Consider the following 19,908-nt stretch of genomic DNA (forward strand, 5'->3'; position numbering starts at 1 on the left):
CCAACCAATGCTTGAAACAAAGTAAGGCATCAGTGTGGTAGTAGTAAATTACTTGTTTTTTTTTCATTCAGTCATTCTCTAGTGAGTATAAGTATATACACATATGGAACCTTGTCATAAAGCAGATTAAAATTTTCCAATGTTTGCTTGCCTGCATAACTGTCAACCAAACTTGACGTGTAAAAGAGGTCTCTGATTATCCAACTATTATGTTTAGCTGCTAAATTTCCTTCGAGTGGTTGTTTCAGGCATTGAATCCCCAAGCCGGGTTGTTTCAGGTAGCACTGCAATGGCAAACACCAGCATATAGTATCTGCAGTGCTTCAACATCATGGTCTCCTGGCTGGGTTGAGACGAGAGACATAGGTGGTGCTGGCTGACTCTGTTTGTGTAGGAACGAGTGCACCTCACCCTGCAATGCGCACACTTCTTCCTCTTGTGTAGGAACGAAAGCAAGCACTAAATTTCTAAGCCTGGTGGTTTAGTTTCAGGCAGCACTGCAAATGTAAAGGCATCTCCTGCGATGAGGTGTATCTACAGTTCTTTATCGTCATCGTCTCCTTCCTGAGGTGAAACGAGAGATGCAGGTGGTGCTGGCTGACTCTTGTTGTGCAGGAACGAAGGATGGTGTGCACCTCACCCTGCACTGCAAGCACACTTCTTCCTCTCTATCTTTCGTCATGCCTGTGGGAAAATGAAAAGAATTGGTGGTAGGCATAGAAGGGTACCCACTGCGCCTAAGGATCATACCTTCCCCAGTTCTCCAACTACAACTTATGCACTGAATGGATTTGGGTTAACATTGCAGTAGAGTTTTCATTTGATGGCATCTCCTGCGATTGGTTTGAAAGTATTTCCTGTTCATTTGATCATGTAACATGTAAATGCTTTCATAAAGAAATTGAAGCAACTTGCCTTAAGCTATTAAAATGTTTCCCTTAAAGCTTTTTAGCAGGTACATAGAACAAAAGATTTAGCTCAAGGACTCAGTGATTGGTGCAACACAATGATGAACTGTCGGAGATTTACATGCTGTAATCCTTTCGATGGTAAAAATAAAGGCTTAAGTGCTGAATTTTGGTTAATACGAATCCTGGACCCCAAATCTTGTTGGAAGTCATATGTCTGTGGCAAAATGAGACAGTGGCCGCAACTTGTGGAATTCAAAGCCTGTACCGCCAAGCAGCATCTGTTACGCAATCCCGGGTCCGCTATCACCAGCGTTTCCGACCCACATGCGTCAACCAGGCCCAACCAGAGAGCAACGCCGACTTATGATAGGCCTTGGGCCCTCTCCCCCCAGAAGACTAGCCTGTTAGGAGGGGACACCCCCGTCCTTATAAGTCGTGTTATGTCTCCCCCCACAACCGATGTGGGACAAACTCCACCTTGGCGAATATACTCCACCACCCTGGATTTGTACATGCGTCAAATTTCCATGTACATTGGACTTGAGCTTATTCCATGAGTACCGCTGCTACCTCCAAAGACTCTATATGACTCCACCTGCAACTTGTAGTTCCTTCTTCTCTTGACCACGGTCAACACTTGAGCAAAATTAAGTTCCTTGTTACTCTAGTTTGTGCTCCCAACTTTCAGAGTATCAGTCCAACGCCATCAGACACCGATCACCGACCTGCGTGAAAGTGAACAACTCACATACTGGGCGCTACACATAAGAGTTACCTGAACTCAACATCACCGCTCCTTTCATAACCGCCTATCTGAAACATGAAGGAATTTCACCGTTGCTTGTAGTCATCCCGAGTCAAATTCGCAGTTGTCTCACCACATGTATGACCACCAGATCCCTGGCCTGTCTCCATGTCCCGTGCATACCGCACGCCTCGCCGCTATTATCGCGTCGAGCCTCCGCTGTCCCGGTCGAGTCTTAAGGGTCGCAAAACCACACCACTCAACCCCCACTGCAGAGTACCACCGATCATCACCGACCGATGACGAGTTTCACACTTTCATCAGACCACTGGGCTCCAGTCCGAACTGCGTGTTACTCGCTTTTTTCCGCTGAATAGGCTTCGATTCTCAGGATCCTTACACCGTAGCCCCTCAATCCAGCTCCACCTTCAACATGACTCCATGGTGGTTGTACTTGCCACCCCGCGCCTCGTCGACTCCAAGCTCTCATGTGCACCGTCTTGAATCAACCCCGCGCCATAGTCTTGTCGAAGCCACACAAGCCCTCAGGGCCTGCGCCACGTGTTTCCACGCCCAGAAGTCAGTCACCATCAGCATCACGCTCCTATGTCGTCATCGCCGATCCCACCACCGTCTTCTGTACCAACCGACTTACGTCGATCCGTCAGACTGTCCAAGTCTGACCCAGCCGACCTTATTCGACTGCATGACATGCTCGAGGCTCCCAAATCGTCTTCCGCGAATTTCCATCCATCACACATAATTCCATATTAGCTGGCATGACTTCCTGCAACGCCCTCAAGCATTCCTGTTGTGCCAACAAATCTTCCACCATTGTCTGCCATAACCCAAGGTTTTCAGTCCAATCGAACTTCTCCACCTCAAACTCGATGTCCGATGACATCATGATTCTTCGTACAGCTGACCTTGTGAAAAAAAACCGAGCTTCCAACACGTGCTCAAGTACAAAAGATGCACCAGTAGCAAATTCGTACCAAAAAAAAATCCTTCTTGTACTTACCGTGTATTAGCTCACAGGCATAACTTCCAATGCTAGTAATTGCTTTGCCAACGCCTCTGCCAATTCCGATGGATGCATATACGATGGATTCTTTCCTTTGATTCGATCTGCCTCTTCCCGTGCCAATGAGGACTCGGTCCTCTCTTTTGGTCCAAAACAAATCTCAATCAGTACCTAGATGTACACGACCCTGGTCTTGCACGCCTCCGTACGCACGCATACACGCGCACCAGCGGCCGCTTGGCCTGTGACTTGCCTGCCTGCACTCGTACTCGTACGGCTTCTCCTCCTGCGGCCGACGCCACGCGCCTTGCGCTTCGCAGCCAGCATCCTGACCTGCTGCCTGCCTGTCCGCGCGCGACACGTCGCTGCATCTTGCCGAGTCGCCGATCACGACCTACTGCTGCAACTCACCACCGCCTAGGCATCGATTGCTTCTTCATCCTCTAGACCAACGATCCACAGCCTTCGAACGACCTAGCTCATGATACCACTTGTTAGAATAAATTCGAGGCACTCCGTCGATCATCCGAGGACCAAGCAATCACACGAGCACGACACCGAGATTTGTTAACGAGGTTCACCGATATGCTACATCCCGGGGCCTGACTACAGGCGCTCCTCCCCGTGACACCGTCGCAATACCGCACACCGGCCACCCGGGCGCCGGCACACGCCGCCGGCTCCCCCTTGCGCGCCTGTGCTATTATGCTGGCATAGGTTACATCGTGTGTTTACCCCCGCTATATATGAGAGGCCTAGGATACAAGTGTCCTACTAGGACACGACTCCACATCCTATGTAAACACAATACAACTACAAGTCCAACTGTAACCTACCTTGTACACTATATTCGACACAACTCCAACAGCATCTTCACCACACAAGCTGAAGGAAAGCTCCAAGCTCAAGTGGGTTGATTCGGTAAACTTCTACTACTAGCACTTTCTGAAGTCTGTTCGTGTTGATTGCTGTGCGACATCCAACATTGATGGCTGTGTGACATCCAACATGCCAATATTCCTGGTGGCAACAGTATTGTGGAAGAAGTCCCATCATGGTGGTGCACAGTTGGAGCACATTATTGAGTTGAGTGGAAGTTGCTGTTGGATGACTGTTCTTCAGTGTATGTCACTGTCTCTTTATTGGTGCTATTAGGTTCTGCTGGGTTGCTTGTTTTTCCTTCTTCAGTGACTGTACCATCTATCTATAGATGCTGCTGGGCTGCCTGTTTTTCTTCTTCGGCGTCGCCATCTCTTCCTCTTTTTCTCCTCATGCTGTGGAATTATTTGGAAAGAAATTTAAGGCAGGGGCCAGGGATAGAAGGATACCCGCGGCGTACGCCTACTGATCATATCTTTCTGAGTTCTTCTCTGCCTACAACTTATGCACTGAATGGAATTGAGTTAACATTGCAGTAGAGTGTTTATTTGATATATCTTCTGTGATTGGTGCGATAATATTTCTTTGTTTTATTTGATCATGTAACCTGTAACTGCTTCAGTTCCGGGAATTCCATAAAGAAATTGGAGCAGCTTGTCTTGAGCTATTCTCTGAAATGTTTCCGTTTTGGCTTTTCAGCTGGTACATGGAACGAAATATGTAGCCCAAGGACCCATGATGGTGACGCAATGGAACGATAAATTGTGGAAAATCCGTGCTGCAATTCTAGCCACCAGAAGTGGTAAAAACAAAGGTTTCAGTGTTGAATTGTGCAGCACCATGACCACACAACCTGAAGAAACATTCCAAGCACAAGTGAGTTAAAGGGCTTTCTGTACGTCTGCCAGCCCACCTACGTGTTGATTCCCATGTAATACCCAAAACGCCAATATTGCCAGGTATGCCCTTTGTAATCTACAAGTAGTCAAAATCGTGCAAATTATTACTATTGATTCCATACTTTGGTAGCTACGAGTGGTGCCTGTGCATGGTCAGCTGTGTGTCCGTGTAGATTAGACTGGTTGCATCTTGAACATAGTCTATATATATTCAGTGGAGTCAAGACACACCTATCGGCTTGATCCGCTCATTGCTCAACTAACTAACACACGTACAAGCTCGAGTCTATTCCAAGTTTCTACAGATCACGGCTAAGGGCTCGGGCGGTCGGTGCAGGCCACAACTAACTGCATCCGCTCCTTTCTTCAACACATCTGCTACGCAACTTGGTCGCCGAGACTCTATAGAGCTCTATGCACGTTGCTAACCAACACATCCATGCAGACAAAAATAAACATGATCTAATCCTAGCACTAATAACAAGATTAGTTCCAACATGAAGAAAAAGAAGGTTGTATCTTTGTTCCATGTCAATTTCGCCAACTAATGCTTGAATTTAAGTGTAGTAGTTAATTATTTGTTGTTCCATCCTAGGGACAAGGACTACATACTCCTGGATAGAATGCTCTATCACAAGGACCAGAACTTCATACTCCTGCCCTACAATCCTCTGTAAGTCCTTTTACATAGTACTGTGGTAATTTTCCTTTTTTACGCACCTAGCTTTGTGTGTTTGCATTCATTTTTTTCCTGTTTAAACATCGACCACTTGATCATTGTGATTTTTCCTGCTTGGTCCAATGTATTTTACCTTGATTCCTAGAGAACAATAAAGCGTGACCGCTGATATCACGCCAGTTAGTAGATAAATGTAGAAATATTAATACACCATATCAAGTACCCTTGTAGAATGTAGAGAACAGCCAAAACAACGTGTCGTATGTGGGTATTATGTCTAAACAAATATAACATAGACACTGCATACATTTTACAAGCACCCCACAAAACAAATTATATTTGTGCATTATTAGAAATCAGCAAGCGAGCAAAGAAAGAAATATCAAGAACACGGGACACCGATTTTTACGTGTAAAACCCTTGCGGGAAAAAACCACGGCCACATGATGGTGATCTTTTAGTCTATCAGGAGAGTGGCTGCAAATACATAGACATACAACGAGTCATCAACTCATCCTTACTTGCTGTAACGTAAGTGCGCTGAAAGGCATGGAACATGAACTAGAGGAGGGTCGCTTGATGAGCATTTGGTATGCCTCCCGCATGCTTGGCCTTGCTTGTGGAGAAGATTCCAAGCAAGAAAAGGCCAGCTTGATGAGCAGAGATAACCTATTCTCTTCTGTTGTTGGTGTTGCCAGTCGTTGGTCTAGAATATCTTTCACCAGTATGACTTGTTCTCCGTTTGACAAAGTACCATCTAATAGATCCCTTGGATGCTTCCCCATCACTAGCTCTAGCACAACCACTCCAAAGCTATAGACGTCACATTTCTCTGTCACAACATATGTGTACGACAATTCTGCACAAAATAAAAACATTAGAATTCCGTCAGATGAGTCCTTCTGACGTGAGAAGAAAGGTTATAGTAGTACCAGTACATAGCAGGAGCTATGTAGCCATACGTTCCTGCAAGTGCACTCCAGTTCGATGAATCAGGCTTAAGAATCCTTGCTGTGCCGAAATCTGAGACAAAAGCCTTGAAGGTTGTATCAAGTAAGATGTTGTTGCTCGTGATATCTCGATGGATTATAGGTGGACTGCATTCGTGGTGCAAATAAGATATTGAGCCACATCATTTGCAAGAGCAATTCTCTTGTGCCAATCCAGTTCCTTTGCTAGTTCCTCATTTACCAATGTCATGTTGAGGCTTCCTTGCTGAATGTAGTCGTAGACAAGAAATTTATATGCTGGATGGGAGCAAAATCCATACATTTTGACAATACTTCGTTGTCGGATCTGTGATAAGATTTCCATTTCACTGCGAAACCTTCTTTCGTCATCCAACTCTTCTTCAGTATGATAAAGCTTCTTTACAGCAACTAGCTGCCCGTCTTGGAGTTGTGCCTTGTAGACTTGGCCATATCCTCCCGTTCCAATGATATACTTATCATCGAAGTCTTCTGTTGCCCTTACAATATCGTCAAATGCTAATCTTCCATCAAAATTCCAAACTGAGAATAGGTCCCTTGCTTCGGCAGTAACAGTTTCTGGTGGTTTTCTGTTGTGACTGAGCATTATTATGACAATAGTTGTGGCAGCAATGCTGAAACCCACCACAAGAACAATTGGCAAAAGCAAACCAAGTGTCTTCCGTTTATGGTGACCAGCTACTAGAGTTGAATAACAAGGTGGCAGGCCAGAGAGGTTACCACACAAATCTTTATTGGGAAGAAACCAACTTTCTGAAGCATTTTGAAGTAGTCGTGCTGTTGGGACTTGTCCTTCTAAGTCGTTGTAGGACACATCAAGTGTTGACAGGCTCACCATGCTTGCAAAGGAGGGTGGGATGCTTCCACTGAACTGATTATGCGACAAATTCAGAGATTCTAGTATCTCCAACTTTCCAAGTTGTTGCGGCAAGACACCACTGAGGTTATTGTTGCTCACATCTAACATGGTCTGCAGGCCTACTAAATTTCCAATCGCACCAGGCAAACTCCCACTAAAGTGGTTGCCGTTGATCTTCAAGGAGCGTAGGTTCATGCAGGCCCCTAGTTCCTCAGGTATTAATCCATTTAGACTGTTCCCAGATATGTCAAGGTTTCCTAGATTGCTTAGCTTTTCTATCTGTGTAGGTATGGATCCAGTTAATTGGTTTGATGATAAGTTGACGCTATATAGATTTGCCAAAGTGTAGATCTCTAGTGGAATCTCACCGCTAAGATTATTAGAATCAAGTTTAAGTTCTACTAGGTTGGACAATTTAGAAAGGATTGGAGGTATGGAACCATTGATCATATTTTGTGATAGATGTAGTACTGTTAGTTGGGTGCATGCACCAAGATTTGGTGAGATGTGGCCCGAGAGTCTATTCGATGCCAAGTGCATCTTTATGAGTTGTGGGTACACACCAAAATGCTGAGATATATCGCCTATTAGTTGGTTCCCCTGAAGGAGAAGTCGAACCAAACTTGTACAAGTCTTTAAACTACTTGGACTGGGGCCATTGAACATATTAGAATGGACATTGAAATATCGAAGTCTGCCACCTGAACATATATTTGCTGGTAAAGGTCCTGAAAGTGAGTTGATAGACAGTTCAAGTACAACGACGCTGATGAGTTCTCCAAATTCTTGAGGAAGAGAACCTGATAATTTGTTATCAAATATTAGCATGCCTTGGATGCTTTGTAGCTTCCCAAAAGTTTTTGGTATTGACCCCGAAATTTTATTTTGAGACAAGATTAAATACTGGAGGTTTATCAGATTTCCAATTTCCTGGGGGATAGAACCAGTTATCCGATTTTCAGAGAGGGAGAGGAATACTAGCTTGATTATATTTCCTAAGCCGCCAGGAATAGAGCCAGAAATTTGATTGCCGGACAAGTCTAAACTCTGGAGATTCAGCAAGATGCCCAATTCTGAAGGTATTGGGCCTGTGATTTGATTTGTATTGAGATAAAGTTCACTGAGCATAGTGAGGTTCCCTAATCTGGTGGTATTGAACCTGTTATTTCATTTCTATCGAGATCAAGTTTGTTTAGCATGTTGAGGTCGCCTAGTTCTGGGGGTATTGAACCTGTGATTTGATTTGCAAAGAGAAAAGGTGTGTTCAGCTTAGTGACATTGGTTATGGAGATTGGAATTGGACCTGAAAAATCATTTGCATTAAGATAAAGACCTTGCAAATGGACTAGCTTGCCTAGTTCTTGGGGTATAGGCCCTGAAAGTCGATTACCAAACAGGAGCAAAACACTTAGTTGGGTTAGATTTCCAAAGGTTTTTGGTATAAAACCACTTAAGGTGTTGTTGCTTAGCTGTAGAATTTGTAGGTTGACAAGCCTTCCAACCTCCTCAGGAATGCTACCTGATACCATGGTTTGGTGAATGACAAGTACATTTAACATTGTTAGGTTGCCCAGAGACACAGGGATATGTCCTGTGAGTCTATTAAATGAGAGACCAAGATAGCTGAGACTTTGCAGGTTACCAATCTCATAGGGATTTTTTCCTGTGAGCTGGTTGTAGGTAAGGTCAAGTATCGAAAGTGCTGACAGGGAGCAGATACTAGCGGGCAGTGCACCATGGAGACTGTTGTTTTGAAGATCAATGTATGTGAGGAATGGAAGAGCTGAGAAGTTGAGCTCACCAAGCTGGCCACGGATGCCAGCATCGGGCAGGGAGATGTTGGTCACCATCCATGGCATGCGGCGGCCATGGTGAATGGCCGTGCACATGATGCCCGTCCAGTTGCATGGGCTGGTGTTCTCCTGCCAGGAGCCCATCTGCAGCGGTGGACTCACAAGTGTAGCTTTCCAGTGGAGGAGGGCCATGTGTTGAGACCTCAGTAAGATCCCTCCATGGCGCGTTGCACGTGCTTCTTCCAAGAGAAGAAGGCACGGCACCAGCGATAGGCAGAGGTACAACAAAGGTCTCATTTTGCTACCTAGTTTTTGCATCTGGAATTTCGGTAATGTGTTTAGTTGGGGGATATGATTCAATACATAATGCAACTCCGTTGATGAGTATTTAACAGTGTGTCGTGCATTCTCATGAGGTCCTCATTCAACATAAAACAGCTGAGTGGAAGCCTTTTTCTTTTCGAAAAGGAGTTGAGTGGAAGCTGCATAGCAGCTGAGTGGAAGCTGCTTCTGAATGACTGTTTTTCAGTGTCTGTCGCTATCTCTTTGTAGGTAGTGTTGGGCTGCCTTTTTTTTCAGTCTCGCCATCTCTTCCTCCTTTTCTTTCTCACGAGTCATGACTTATTTTTTTTAAGCAAGTGAAGGGTGAAGGCTACAACTTATATCTACCAATTCTCCTCCAGCTACAACTTATGCAGTGGATGAACTTGAGTTAAACATTGCCACAGACTTCTCATTTGATGGTATCTCCTCTGATTGGTTTCATAGTATTTCTTGTTTATCTTACCATGCAACTTGTAAATGCTTCAATTGTATCAATTCCATCAAGAAATAGAAGCAGCTTGTCTTACAGTACTAACGTTTTCCCTTTTCCCTTTTCAGTTGCGTACATAGAAAAAAAAGGATTAACTGTCAGGGAAAATTTCATGCTGGAATTCCATTGATGATAAAAAGATAAAGGTTTCTATGTTCAGTTTTGGTTAATACAATCGTGGATTCTAAGTCTTGTTGGAAGCCATGTGTCTGAGTAAAAAATGAGGTAGTGGCTGCAATCTGTGGAATTCAAAGCATGTACAACCAAGCAGCATCATGAGCACACTGACTGAAGAAAAGGTCGAAGCTCAAGTGGGTTGATTCGGTTCTACTACTAGTGCTTTCGGTAAACATCCAACACAATGGCTCGCTGATAACTTTGAAAATGACACTTTGGTCTGTTAAAGATCATATATATAATATGTATACTCCACAAAACCAACTATTTAATCACAAATCTTTAGGTGTCTGGGGATCTTCATGGCTGCATTAATTCCAAGTCCCAATGGCGCAGTATCCCCCCGGGATCTTAACTGAGTTGTTATGATATGCTTTATCGTTTTAGTTTGACAAGCAAAGTGTTTTGCATCTGCTCTAATTGATCAACGACTCTTTGAATTGGTGTGTAAGTCTTGTCGAAGACCCTGCGGTTCCTTTCACGCCAAAATTGACGAAATCACCAGAACTACCATGGAGTTTAGGGTTTTCTTTTTTGGTTCCTTGCAATGCAGCCTGAACCAGCTGCTTCCGCCATACCTGCGCTTCTTCCTGCCCATTTATTTACAACAGCCAATGATTTTCTTATGGTTCTCTCGCCGCTGAGTTTTTTCTGGTTTTTGCGTGCGGGACCAGAAGGGTGTCGAAATGGTTCCTGTAGTATTTATTATCATAGTAGTAGAAGAGATGTGGACTACCCAACGTAAATGAACCTCTCTGAAGAGTGAAAACTGGTGTTTCTAATAAAGGAAACTTGGGAATCCAAATGAATACAGTGTGTGGCCTGTGAGCAGATGGGTATTTCGCCACAACAGCAGATCTCTCGAAAGCCGAATGGGTGAGTACCCTGTTAGTTGCGATGCTTGTGTTGTTGATGCCTCTAAGGGAAGCAAGTTTCTTCGGGCCCTCTGCGTTTCTGCTAGCTCCGATTTGTATGTGGATCACAAAATCACAAGAATCAGGTCAAGACTCTGCTAAATGGAACACAAAACCATAATAATGCAGCTCAGTTTGCTTTATTTGTATTCTTATCTTTTTTCTTTTACGGGGTATTTGGATTCTTATCTACTCTAACTGAAGTTGATTCTATATCGTCCAGGATAGGAAAACAGACCCATCCACCTTATCTACTGTCGGTTCAGTTGATTCTTACCTACAGTCACTTAAGTTGATCCGCATCAATGCTATTTTCGCTTTCCTTCCATTAACCGTGTGTGTTCCATAGTTTATCTCTGAAGAAATACAACATGGGTCTATGATCGTATTTTTCTGAAATACGCGGTGGAACAAATCACCATGGCGGTGCACATTATTGGTACTAGCAAAGTGCTTTGTGCGTTGGTATGAAAAAGAAGAAGATGACAAGACGTTAACTTCTTGCTTCTTCTATTTCAGTATTTCCACCTGTTCCTTGACTCAGCCATCGTTTCCCTTCCCATTGTTTTGGAATGATGGCGAGTGGTAAAAGCAGCTGCTCTTGATACGGTTGTACGTCCTGTTCTTAGCATGTCTGTGATTGCAATAGCCGAGGTGATTTTCGATGATTTTTTTTGTTGAGTTGGCACCTAATTTGCTAGTTGTGATTTTGTGTGTCGCCATCTCTTCCTCTATTTTCTGTCCTCATTCCTATGAAAAAATGACACAGGACTTATTCCTAGAAAGCAATACCCACGGCGCATGCCTGCTCATATATTTCCCAATTCTCCATCAGCAACTCATGCACTGAATGGACTTGAGTTAACGACTCATGACTGGTGGCGCAACGCGACTACAAATTGCGGCAAAATTCCGTGCTTCAATTCTATCCACCAGCTGTGGTAGAAATAAAGGTTTCACTGTTGAATTCTATTTAATACAAATCCTGGACCGAAAGTCTTGCTGGAAGTCATGTGTCCGAGGGAATATGAGGCCATGGCTGCAACTTCTGGAACTCAAAGCATGTGCAGCCAAGCAGCATCTTGACCACACAAACTGAAGAAAAATACAAACTCAAGTGGGTTACCAGCGCTTTCTATACATCTACCAGGCCGCGTACTGTCTAACATCCGACACGCCAAAATTTTCTTCTTCAGTGTCACCATCTATCCTCTATTTTCTCCTTTGGAAAAAATGACAGATTAATTCTCCTGTGAAATATTCCTTAGACAGTGATGCAAACTCTGTAGCTCATGAGCTAGCAAAATTCAGTTTTTGTACTCAATGAACCTCTAGGTTTTTTACTTAGCCAACTAGTGAAGAATGTAATTGTTCTTTAAATCAATAAAGCTAGCCATGATGGAATTTGTGTGTTTGGCTGCTTCTTGTGGAATTCAAGGCATCTAGAAGCAAGCAGCATCATGGTCACACAGACAGCTGGAGAAAAGTTGCAACCTCAGGTGGGTTGACGGAATCAGTAAAAATCGCGTGTTTCATTTTAGCTCAAGTATAAAGTACTCCCTCCGTCCCATAATATAAGAACACTTTTTAAGCTAAAACAGTTTGAAAAACGTTCTTATATTATGGGACAGAGGGAGTACAACACATATTACGTAGCATCTTGATGAGCTACAAATACAAGGCAAATGCTCTTCCTACGAGCTGAACTGATGCAACGTGCTGTCTTGTTACTAAAATAAAAGGATTCAGAAATCAGAACCCCTCAAAAAGAGATGAATCTTTGTACCAAGCAAACACATGATAGGTATAAAGAGATGTGACCCCCTCAAAAAGGTAAAAACAAAATGTTGTTTTGTGCTGGATGTCCAGAGCAAAGACATGATGTTACTACCTACCTGTAATTAGCACACAGTTATGTTATAGACCTTGAGTAGTTTCAGTTGTTCCACAACTTCAGGTCATTTTGGAATCTAAACATCCACATTTATGATACTAGTAACTAGCACTATACTTTTGAGACATCCTCCAGTAGAGTTGAGATCATCAAAACAAGCATGCCGCCTTTGTACGTGTCCATCAAAACTTGGACATAATATTATCAATACAACGATCCATACAAAAATTGCCACACGAACATAGCATGCAGATATATATGTCTTCAAAATCACTTCCGCGAGAAAAAATAGTTCATGACATTTGCTTAAATAATACAAATAAGTAACACCAAACTCTCATATAGTGCCTCCACGGCAAAAACAGGGAATCTTGGGGCCTACTTATGTCGGTTTCAAAACGGTTACAGAGAGTAGAAATTAAGCAACCAGAATTACGGTTGACAGTAATACACCAGTGGTGCCTACTACAGTATTAAAGTTTCATTCACCAGATGCCATCCAAAGGTCATCATTAGACTGTCATACAGAAAAATTATACAGTAAAGGTAGAAGGCAATAGAAAGTCCACACAAGTGAATCTAGGTCGGATGATGCACACAACCTTGTCCAATGATGCACACGGAACAACTTAATGTCTTCAGCAGCAAATTTATACTGAAAATTTTGGAGACCACTTCAATAATAGCCGCCAAGGCCAATTCTCTTCCTAAGGTCATCTGAATAGTTGCTGGAGTAGTGAACTGACTTGGCGACACCCTGCGCAGCTTGCAGAGAGACCTCACCACAACACTCAATGACCAAAGACTCTAACTTATGTGCACGCCTCAGTTCAGCCACTCCAACATCAGTAATGTATTGACACAACTGAAGTGTGAGATTACTCAAGCCTGGGGTGTGCGCAATGAAGCGCATCCCAGCATCAGTTACCGCGTGACACAATATAAGCTGAAGTGTCTCCAGATGTGGTGAGGATGAGAGGCCCTTCATCCCCTCGTCATCAAAGAAGTTGGCGGTATTTAGCACAAGAACACGAATCGGGCAGGACTGAATGAGTGCCAGAAAACCCTCTTGTGTGAATCCTATTTCTGATGGCCAGTCAGGGGAACATCCTGTAAAGCTGAGGTCTACCGTCTGAAGCATACGGCAGTTGAGGGCTAGAGCGTAAAGGCTGTTATCAGTAAATGACGTCCTGGTCTCACAATAGCCGACATCACTAGAGTAAAGCTGCAGGTTGAGCCAAAGTGAGATGCTTTTAAGATTGTTGCAGCTCCGAGATAATGCAATCATGTCATTGTCATTTAGGCACAAACATACTCAAGGCAAAGCGTCTCCAATGCTTTACATTTCCCTAGGACAACACGAAGTCCTATTTCCGGCCAAGTTTTAATACGCGCCAACCTTAAATCCTTCAAACTCTCACAACAGAAATCATACAAATCCATGCTGTGAGCATCGTACGAGGAGTCATAGACCACATCACCTGTAAGACTATCATATCTTCCTCTTTTGCCCTCAAACTCAAACTTCTGGAGCTTCATCCATCCTGAACCAAACTTTAGGAAGTCATGATGATTGATTCCTTTGCAATTCTTCACTACAAGCTCTTCCAATGGTCCATCCCTACCAAGGTATTCCAGCCACTCTACACTGTCAATTTTCTCGCAACCAATAAGGTGGAGAGCAGATAGACTTGTGCAACCAACTGCAACCGAGAAAAAGCCCAATCAAAGTTATTTGCGGTGTGGAGTTCAGCCTGAGACACTAATTTCTTGCAATTCGCTAAGCAACCAAGCCCAGAGTCATCGATGCATGAGCAGAAGCTTAAGGTGAGGTCAACCAGCGAGGAACAGTGAGATGAAAACACAGAAAGGCCTTTGTTGTCCAGCTGCTTTCCATGTCCAGGTATCCAACCAGAGTAATCGATTTCCACTTTCCGCAAATTCGGGAAGCGGGCGCACAATGATGTCAGTGCTTTTGTAGCAGTGCAAAGACCGGAACCAACACGGATAGCACCCCTTTGATTCCCCTCTATCTTGTAGAGTTGCTTCGACACGAGGGAAAGAGAATTGAGATCACTTGTCCGGGTGATCCTCTTGAGAATCTCTGTCAGCAGAGCCTCCGGTAGGTCCTCCATGGAACAAATTCAATTCAGCTGTACCAATCATCAGGTAATATATATCAAGGTTCAGAAAACAACCGAAAGAGCTGGACTCAAACTTCTATGATATAATATCAGGATAATGCATGCATGTGAAGATAGATGGAGAAACACTGGCGACAGACACTCATTACGAAGAATTCCAACTGCTGATGAAGTTTGAGCACTTTCTGTCCAAAACTTAATCGTGTGTTGTTCGTAAGCATGGAGATTTATTGAAGTAGCTAGCTAGCACCTAATATGTCTCTGGATTGTTAGGAAGAAAAAATGATGCTACAGGTGGGCCACATCGTTAAATTAACCATAATTAAGTAGCATAGGCTGAATAAGGGCAAGCAGAATTACTACTAATTGCTGAATCCGAACATGAAAAGCAGAGCATATATGCAAATTAGTTAGTACGTATGTGTAGGTCTTGGTTGGGCAAGAAAGAAAGTAGGGAAATCAATCATTTTGCCAGCCACAGCCGATGAGTTGGGTTCACAGGGCCACAAAACTTAATTGTGTGTTGTTTTATAAGCATAGAGATTTATTAAAGTAGCTAGCTAGGTAGCACCTTACCTGTCTCTAGATTGTTATTAGAAAGAAAAATGACACTACAGGCAGGCCACATCATTAAATTAAATTAGGTACCACCATAATTAAGTAGCAAGCAGAGCCTGAATAATGAACTAATAACTAAGAGAATACAAAGAAACGTGCTGAATCTGAACCAACTTATTCGGTAACATGTACGTATATATGCAAAGAAACGTGCTGAATCTGAATGCAAAGAAATGCTAATTAACAGTAACATGAAATCCAGAGCATATATGCAAATTAATTAGTACTTGCAGCTCTTGCTTGGGCAAGAAAGAAAGCAGGGAAACCAATCATTTTGCCTGCCACAGCCGATGAGTTGGGTTCAATCTAATATCTGTTCAAGAAGAAGATACAGGCAAAAAGCTTACTTACTACCTCTATCAAGAACAAGATACTACCGGGTTTACAGCATTAACTAATAACTAAGTTTATGGATGGGGATGATACTACCGGGTTTGGTTTCCCCTATCTATCAAGAACAAGAAATCGAATCAGAAAAAAAAAACGCATCTACATGTGGAATCGGGGAACCACCGCAACAAACGAAGAGGGAGGGAGGGGGTCTCTCAGGAGAGAAGAGGAGAATCGAAAAACGGTGGTACCTTGAGGCTTGACCACGACCGGCCGCCGCCGCTCGACGGAGGAGAGGAGAGGAGAGCAGAGCAGAGTGTAAACCCTAGCTAGCTAGTCTCTCGCTCGTCTCTGTAATTTCATTTAGATGTGGGCTGCAGCGGCGCCACGCTCAGATGGCCCAGCCAGGGACCGGTGCTGCGGCCCGACGGGCCTTCTAGACATTTTTTTCTTGAAGAAAGTATAGTTTTCCCCCTCAAATCTCTACTACTAAAGGGGATCGAACGTCGTGATGGTTCGACCACCTCGTTCCATCCCCCGCCTCGTACGACAGCCATCCCGCAGTGTCCCACACGCCCGCACAAAATCCAGCCCGCAAGCCGGCAACTCATCCGATATTCGGCCCATGGACCTCCTCCCGTCCTCGCTCGGAACAGAAAAAAAACCGCCACGCCCTCCCGTCCCCGCTCGGAACAGAAAAAAACATCGCCACAGATGCACACACGTTCCACGTCCCACTCTCCCCACCCCTCGCCCCAGATCACGTCTCTCTCCCTGACTCCCGAGTACATTACGTTGCTCTCCCCGAACCCTCACCCCCGATCCCATCTCTCTCCCGCCGCCGGTTGTGCTCGACGTCCCGTACCCACGCACGACACCTTGCGATCCACCCACACACACACAGAGAGAGAGAGGAGAGCAGCGCCGGTGCTGGGGCCCTTTCGCCCGCAGAGAGAGAGAGAGAGAGAGGGCAGAGGGAGGGAGGAGGAGCAGGAGCGCAGTGGCGGTGTTGGAGGCCTTTTGCCTGCAGAGAGAGAGGGGGGGGGAAGGGAGGGAGGGAGGAGGAGCGCAGCGGCGGTGCTGGTCGATCCCGTTCCACTGGATCCGGATCGTCAGGAAAAGCAGATGTGGCCACTGTCGATGTATGCAGTTCAGCGCCCCTGTCAAACGGAGGTTGGTAGGGATGACATGGAGAGGGACTTCGCTGGCAGGCCCCGACTCGCACCATCTACCTACCCAGCAGCCTAGGATCCCCACCATCATGGGCAGAGCCTCCTCCGAGGGACACCAAGTGGGGATGAGGTGAGGCCAAGGAAGAACACATCGGGATGGCCAAAGAGGTAAATGGTTTAGTACTGCCTGTGATTTTTGTGTGGAAATTAGTGTCTGCAGTTTCTTTAGTCCATGGGATTGGTGAGTGTGTTGTGCTTGTTATCTTAGGAATTAGTTACTTTGGGCAAATAGGGAAAGCATCAGACTTAAATCTTTTACTGCTGCGATGATGAAAATCAGAGAAATATAGCAGGTCGTGTTTGTGCTCCATGCGATTTGTGACTGAGTTGTGTTTAGAATCCTGACTTGATGAAACCGCGGCTACTTTACTTGCATTGGGGCCATAAGGACAGCATCTGCCGTGACAGAATTCCTTTGGCTGTCGAAGGAAATTTCAATAAATATGGTCATAGGTAGATTGACTGTAATAGATGATTCCAGTGATTAGTGGCTTGTGCTGGATTAGAAGGTATGATCTTAATATCCAACATCTCCAGTTTACTATTATGGTTCACTACATGATTACTTACAATAGCTTTACAGGGGACTATCAGTCCCTAGAACTTTGTTTCTTAAAAGTTATGTGCAATTCTTTTCTACCAATATTTTGTCCAGATAATTTCCTATAAATCAGTAAATTGTTTCATTTTGATTCAAATTGTTTCATATTGACCTGTTACCATATTAAGCAGTCATCCATACTGGCCGTGCATTTTCTACATGAGTAGCTCGTGATTATCTGTGCTCCATGGTCATGCTAATTGTGTAGATGAAGGATTGCTTGGCTGTTCGTGGCGGCCGTCGCCAGCTGGATGATCGTCCTCACAGCTGGTGTCCATCGAGGTTGTTGACTCCTCCGTCCGCCTTTGTTGCTCCCGCCGGTCTGATCGGCCTCACAACATGTATCATATTGCAGTTTAGTAACGTAACTACATAAGGTACTCCGTAAACATTGGTCCACCTTTATTTTTCTGCTAAATTGTTCCGGATCACATAATGCACACCATGAGCACTCAGGCGAAGTTATTGTGCGCCAGGTTCACCTATTTGTTATTGTTTCCATACTGACATGCATGCCAGAGTCTCCATCCACAAAGTTTTAGTTTTATTGTGCAATTAAATGTGTTTGATCGTGGATGGCATTTCTATGTACTTCATAATGTTTAATATGTTTGAACGAACCCGATCACATTTATTTTGTCTTAGCATATTGCTTTACTATAAGATTATCTCTCCTTCCTAATGAGCTAATGGTGAAAGGGAGAATCTTTTTCTGAAATGAAGCATTATTCAGGGTAGAGAATGTACGGAGGTGCATCCTTTTGAATTGGAGAATATTTACAATTCACCCACTTGCAGCTATGGCCTTGACCTAGCAGTGAAAAGGGTTTGATGCCCTCGCCAGCAGAGGTGGTCGCGACGGTGTGCCTGAGTGTACACATCACCATCCCGGTGGATGAGAAGCAGGCGTACACAGCGGTAAAGCTGCTCATGAATTTTTGTGTAGGGAGACAAGAAATTTGGTTCTTCGACGACATTCCTATATCCTTCATATTGTTTAGTAAGCTCGAATAATATGGAATTTGTTCACATCCAATTTGTCGTAGCATGTTGATTTACTCATAAGATTATCTCTCCTTCTGAAAGAGTAAATGGTTAATAGGGAGACTCTTATGTGAAATTAAGCATTATTCAAGGTAGATAATGTACAGAGGTGCATCCTTTGAGTTGGACAATATTTATAATTCACCCACTTGCGGCTATGGAAATGACCTAGCAATGAAAATTGCTTGATGCCCTCGCTAGCAGAGGTGGTGCGATGGCGAGCCCGAGTGTACGCATCACCATCCTGGTGGGTGAGAAGCAGGCGTACAACAGCAGGAGGATAATTCACTCAGGACAAGATCGGTTACTTAAATTGTTCATCAACATGGTCTTGCAAGTCGTTGAATCATGTTCCATCACCTCTGCTTACTATCACTCTTAAGGCAAGAGGACCTTTTCTAAATGTATTCCAGTATTGTTGAGCCTTTTCTATTTTTTACTTTTGGCATGAACAGAGATTCATTTTGAATACTATTACGTAAGTACATGTTTGTAGTTAGCATGGAGCCATAGACTCATTTGCCATCTGCGCTTGCTGTTTCATATGGTTTTATCAATAGTAAAGCTTTTGGAATTACAATCATAGTGGTTTACTTGGTGGCCAGTGTTCCTCAAGCTATACGAGATTTGATTAAGACATGGACATCCTTTTTTTTCACTCATGACGATAAGTATTTATATCTGGAATTCAAGTTTGAGCCACATGTATATGGTTTGGTAGTACTTTGTAAGAAAGAGGTCATATTATTTTGTGGGATGAGCGCTTTGAGGGTTTACTAGGACCACAAGAAGGCTTATCGTGGGTTCGTCGATAACAATGAAACAACTAGCAAGGCTGGGTCAACATTGGCGGCGAATAACGATGGTGAGAGACGTGTAAAGTTATATTCCGTGGCAACGCACGGGCACTCAGCTAGTCCTTCCTAATGGATCAATAACCCCCTGAACTTCAAAACCGGATTATTTCCCCCCCTAAGCTTTGCAAAACCGTATAAATCTCACCCTAGGTGGTTTTGGAGAGAATTGAAGGTGGTTTTGCTCCTATTTTCTCTCTCCTTACATGCCACGTCGGTAGTACATACTACACATCGAGGCCACGCGGTTCACGCCTTGCCGCGAGTTGACTCTCTTGACGAAGACATTTTCAAGCGCCTTGTACGCCAGGGACACCTTGCGTGCTCATTGCCGGCCGTGGCCATCACCATGTCGCTCGCCGCGGTCCTCTGCTTCAGTCGCCTCGACCCCGCGGGGCTGCTCGTCGCGGCCGCGTGCTGCAGCTCGTCCCGCCACGTCAGTTGTACACCCGCCTCTTCGCCGTCCACGGACTACTGCGTCCGCCATGCCAGCCGCCGGCCGAAATTC

At 44.4% G+C, this 19,908-nt stretch overlaps 1 long non-coding RNA gene and 2 pseudogenes across 1 annotated transcript; 1 reads left to right on the forward strand and 2 right to left on the reverse strand.

The window, feature by feature from the left end:
- Window positions 1-5,491: 5,491 nt before the first annotated feature.
- LOC123102899 (probable leucine-rich repeat receptor-like protein kinase At1g35710) lies at window positions 5,492-9,096 on the reverse strand (annotated as a pseudogene).
- A 22-nt stretch (window positions 9,097-9,118) lies between these two features.
- Window positions 9,119-11,927, forward strand: LOC123102905 (uncharacterized). Its single transcript, XR_006449469.1, has 3 exons — window positions 9,119-9,521; window positions 9,661-11,337; window positions 11,453-11,927. It is a non-coding gene; the product is annotated as an uncharacterized lncRNA (long non-coding RNA).
- Window positions 11,928-12,805: 878 nt separating this feature from the next.
- LOC123102910 (F-box/LRR-repeat protein 14-like) lies at window positions 12,806-16,059 on the reverse strand (annotated as a pseudogene).
- Window positions 16,060-19,908: the final 3,849 nt, after the last annotated feature.

The sequence above is a fragment of the Triticum aestivum genome, chromosome 1B (assembly GCF_018294505.1).
Source record: "Triticum aestivum cultivar Chinese Spring chromosome 1B, IWGSC CS RefSeq v2.1, whole genome shotgun sequence".
NCBI classification, from domain to species: Eukaryota; Viridiplantae; Streptophyta; class Magnoliopsida; order Poales; family Poaceae; genus Triticum; species Triticum aestivum.